A 5,941-nucleotide genomic window follows, 5' to 3' on the forward strand; every position below is an offset into this window, starting at 1 on the left:
AAGAAATTAATAGGAGGAAAAAAATTAAATAACAACAATAATCACAAAAAACATCAATATTTTTAACATGGGAAAATCTTCACAAGTATAAACCCACAGGACCAAGTCAGTCAATCAAGCTCCACTAAAATGAAACATAAATATGAGAGATAATTATCAAATTCACAAACAGGTGCTTACAACCAATCAATACATCAAAGGAATAACACTTTCAAATTTGAAGAACAAAAAAATATAAATCTAAAATAGAGCAACAATGTGAAACTTATTTCTCCAACCACATATTTTCAATAACAATCCTAACGATTAAAACCACGAAATATATTCCTCACAACAAGATTCAAGTTTTTATCTTGATAGTACCGTAGTCCTAATATCAACACCATTGTTATTGATATGAACTTGATCCAACTCCAACAACTTAGCATCCAAATCATCATGTATCCAATGATACCTCACATTTATATGTTTGGAACTAAAATGGAAAGTTGGATTCTTACCAAGATGGACAACACTTTGAATATCCACAAATAATAGATAGTTATTCTGCAAAAAACCAAGTTCCTACAAGAATTTTTTTCATCCATAGCAACTCCTTGCATGATTTTGTAATGACAATGAAATTTTCCTCTATAGTAGACAATGTTATGCACATTTGCAACCTTGATTGTCAAGTCACAACTTGCAAACTCAATCAAATAAGTGGACATTCTAGAATCAACGTCCCAACCGTATATGAGTATGGGTAATCCATCAAAGTAGGCTTATGACCTCCAAAATAAAGCTTCAAATCACTAGTAATATTTCTTGTTGAGAACTTAATAATGAGTTTAGGAAGTTGTTTTACCACTTCATCTTGCGAATTTTCATAACGTTTTTCATGTATCTTATTTGAGGAAATATATATTGTATTCAAATCATGTTATAAAACCTAAGGAGGCTCAAATGAGGGAATATCTGTCTTCTGATGCTAGACTAGTGAGGTTCAAAGATCATAAGATGAGATGACTCAGAGGTAGAGACATCAATCTGATTAAAGTATTATGAGATTTGAAATCTTGTGACTTGACCTGGGAGTTAGAAGACAAGATCAGAGATATAGCCATATCATCATCTCTTGTTTAATAAGTGAATTTTCAAGGAAGATTTTTTTTTGTTTTGTTAAGGAGAATGTAAGACGTGGAATTTTAGTAGAGATAAAATTTAAATGAATAAAAGATAGAAATTCAATAAATAGGTTTATGATAAGTTTTTCATTTAGGGTTTAAGGTGAAATAAGTCAATCAAATTCTTAATAAGGGTAAGTTTTTCGTTTCCTAGTGGTATTTGATTTCCTTTTCCTTCTCTCTTTAATGCTTTGATAAAAAAGAAATATTGTTGGTGTAAGGATTGATACGTTGGGTTTACCAGAAACGTAATTTGGTTTAGAAGTGTATAATATCATTTTTACTAGTAGGAATACTATCTCCAAGTGTGAGTTAATTTTAGTATCTATTTCAATTGGATATTGAATAGAGATGTCAAATGTAATGTGGTTATATGTGTATGTATACAATTTATGAAAGTAAAATTATTATTTGAAAAGTAAGAAGATAATATAACTATATTAGGTATTCAAAAGTAAAATTTTGAAATGATTGTAAATATAATATATGTGTTGGCATTGACATGTTGAATAGAGATGTGAAATGTAATGTGCTTATATGCACATGTATACAATTTATGAAAGTAAAATTATGATTTGAAAATAAAAAGATAATATAATTATATTAGGTATTCAAAAGTAAACTTTTGAAATAGTTGTAAATATAGTATATGTGTTAGAATTGGCATGTTATACAAAGTTTTTTTTTTTTGTGAAATCTATGTTTTTGGACAGATATCCCTCAAGTAGTGGACTACCACTTAAGTGATGGTCAAGATATGAGTCATGCACCACTCCTTGTTGCACATGTGTCAACTTTTATTCTTAAGCAATAGAGTATATCACACAAGTTATGACTTGAGACTTGAGCAAGAAATATCAAGGTTATTCTCTCCCCCTTTGACTGCATGATGCTCAAGCAACAAGGGGATGCTTTAGCAATAAGCGGATACTCAAGCTTTGATGTATGACAACAATGTATGAATTTTGAAATATGTGAGACATGCAACTATGTGTTGATGTTCAAGAACCAATATGTTGATCAATTGTATGTTTTTTATTATGGAACTTGTTGGATTCTACAATAAGTAGCATCACACATTAAAATGATGATCAAACAATGGGTTCTCAAGTGACAAGAGTTGTTCAAAGGATAAGGTGTGGATGTGTTAGATTTATGGTAAAGTACAAATACATATGTGCACGCATGTTATACATTGTATTGTATATTATATGTAATATTTTTATTATATGATGACCTTTTATTGGTGTGTGGTCCTTTTCGGGTGTCTTCCTTTTTGAGTGTTTTTTTTTTGTGTGTGTGTTTGACCTATGCCTATATAGCGAGGGATATCTAAAACCTTAAAACCTTAATAAGTAATTAGATACCAATTTAAAATTCAATAAACTTTTTAGTTTCTAAAATAGTATATAATTTAGTCAATATAATAACTAATTATTTTTATCTCTAAATCTAATTTTTATTTAATCATTTTCTAGTAATGTTTGATTTATTTTATTTTTTAATTGAGTTCATCTTTCTCAAATATTTTTATTTTTATTTTTAATCTGGTTAACTTTATTTTGTTATACCTACTATAAATTATAACATAATCAAAATTATCAACTCGGTAATATTGACATTATAGAAATTTATAATTTAAAAATTAAACTATCAATATTTTTTTCCATTTTTTTATTTTTCAAATTGTTATTATTCTTTAACTTCACAAGTATACCACAAACCACTCACTAAAAATATCCATGACTCTTTACTATTAGTAAATAATTATAATTATAATTAAAAGTACCTATTTCTTTAAAATTTTAGCGTAAAATTTAACTTTTTTTAATGTATGTATTGTCTTATAAGAATCAGTGTGGCTTACATCTAATATAAAAAAAATGAATTAGAAAAATAAATTCCTTGTAGAATATTTAAAAAAGAACATCCTAGTCTACAATTAGATAGAATAAAAAAAAGGAAAATAAGTTGGGTTAAGTGTGTGGTGAAAAAAGGTGGCTACCTTTATGGAAAGGTAAAGGGTAATACGACCTAACTACATATCACAGAGTTATGGCTAAAACCACCAACTTCCCACACTACAGTGTAACTTTCCAACTTAAGCCATACAGTTTTCCCAATATCCTAATACTATCTTTTTATTCTCTTTTACATATATATATGGATGATATAATTATTGAAAATCTCACTTTCTTATATATTAAACTAAATTATAACATATAAAATAAATTTATTAAACTAAATTATAATATATAAAATAAATTTATTAAACTAAATTATAATATATATATATATAATTTATAATACAAAATTTATTTTACAAACGAATTTTATAAACTTGAGTAAACTAAGATGATATTAAAAAGTCATATAAAAAAATTATTGGCCATGTAGTATCGAATATCCAAATAATAAGGTCTCATACTATACTATCGAGTATCGAGATGACGAGGTCTTGAAATGTGTTACTGAATTTCAAAATGACGAGATCATGTAGTATAGTGTCTGAGTGTTTGAGATGTGGAGGTTTAATTCGACATCTCGAGAACGCACTCAACAAATGTCACTTAATCAAAATTAGGAACTTAACAACAACTCAATTAACAAGAATCACACGATAACAACCTATAAATCATGATTAACTTTACTTAGATCTAATTATTAACTTAATTATCCAGAACCAATATCATCACTATTAATAAATGAATATCAAAGATAAAAATATAATAAAATTTTAACTTTATTATATACTCCCTACTCAAATAAAAAAACTAATTTAAACATTAAACATTGAAATATAATCAGAACTATCCAACTAAAAACTTGAATACTAAATAACAAAGATACAAAAATCGAAAACTGAAGATCAAAATCTCAAATACATAAAAAAAATGTGTAAAGAAGAAACTCAACCCTTACAATAATTTAACATAAACAAATTAAAATTTTACTTTATTAATTATTAAAAAATTCTGTTGGACTATTTATAAGTATTTAATTCTTAGTTAAAAATCAAAATTAAATTATAATATACAAATAAATTGTGAAATTTAGTTTTATGATATTAAATTAAATATAAACCAATTTATTAGGAAGAATGAAAAAAAAAATTGTAATTAAAAAAAAGTATTCAAGAATTTTCCCTGACACGGTCTCTGATATGTTTTTTTTTTCTTGGTTAACTTTTACCGGTCAGCCCGAAAAAGTCTACTGCAACCTATTCTGTCATACTAAAATATTGGAGCGAAATGAATCCATACACATGTAAAAATTTGAATAGAGTAAAATGAATATCGTTTATTCGTCCACTGAAGTATAGATATTTGTGCCGATTACGTGTCTATTACATTATACTTTTTTTTTGTATAACTTTAAAAAATATTATTCTTAATTGACAGCGTGAGAGTCGTGCAAATACTAAACACATTATTAAAATGTTCTAAAAAAATGTGGAATTGTCGTTGTCTTTGGAGACCGATGGCCAATCACTTCTCGTCCAAGCACAAGCCACACTGAACAGATTGAAGGAATGTGCAGAGATTCTTACCATTATAGATGTTTCTATGCTCACAAGTTCTTCAATTAATCAACTAATACATTTCTTTTCATTTCTTATTTTTATTTATCTTTAATTCATTATTTCAACCTTTTATCTCTATAAGAAAATTAATTAATCTATTTATATTAAAGCTATTTTTGATTTTCTAACTAACTATTATGCATTTCATATTGATAAGAAAAATAAGTGAGTGAGTAGTGTCTTTTATCATCCATCCCACTGCATATTCTTGCATTAATTAATTAATATGTTACATTTGAAGCTTAATTGTATTTTTAGATTTTTTATTTTTTATTCAAGATAAAAAAAAACACTTTTAAATGTTAACCACAATTGTTTTGTAGTTGCTGTCAGTTTTTACAATTCTCAAGTCCTTACAATTTCTGAAACATGAAATCATTTTTAAAGTTTAGAAGTTATCATTTTTAAAGTTTATAGATTAGAGATTTAGTGAAATTTTGATAAATTTGAAGCATGCTGAATTTGAAAAGAGAGAGATGACATCTTTATTTTAGATTAATTTTAATGATTTGGTTAATTTTTGAGAAAAAGAAATTAAAACAATTTAATTGAGTCAAATTGTAATAATATTGGCATAGAAAATGAAAATTTAAAGCAAAAAATTCTAAATTAAAATTATGATTAAACATTAATTTTTTTTAAAAAACTAATATATATTATAGTGTGTGTTCAACAACTTTATAAATCATTATTAACTTTTTATAACTTCATCTTCTTTTATTTCAAAACACTTCATCTTTATATTTTGAAATTTCAAGATTGACTAATTATATCTCTTTAAGAAAAACATAATTGAACTATACCCTAAAACTGAAGAGGAATATTTTTTAAAAACAGGAATATGAATAAGATTGGTTGTATAATATCATGATACGTAACTAAGTTTTGTACCTGAATTGTAATGTCACATGCAACAATAAAGATTCTTTTCAGCTAAATGAAAATCATAAACATATAGTTTAGTGAAATTTGTTGTTGTAATTAAATTTTACTACACATAATACTCTATGAGATATTAAATTACAATTTTCATTAAATATTATACTCAAAAATAATTTTTTATAAAAATAAATTTTTATCAATTTAACCATTAAATTATAATTTTATATTATCATTATTATTTATATCAAGTTCTATTAAATTTATCTAATTACAATTTCCTGATCAAATTAGTTACATTTTAATTTGTATA

The sequence above is a fragment of the Phaseolus vulgaris genome, chromosome 2, assembly GCF_000499845.2.
Source record: "Phaseolus vulgaris cultivar G19833 chromosome 2, P. vulgaris v2.0, whole genome shotgun sequence".
Lineage (NCBI taxonomy): Eukaryota > Viridiplantae > Streptophyta > Magnoliopsida > Fabales > Fabaceae > Phaseolus > Phaseolus vulgaris.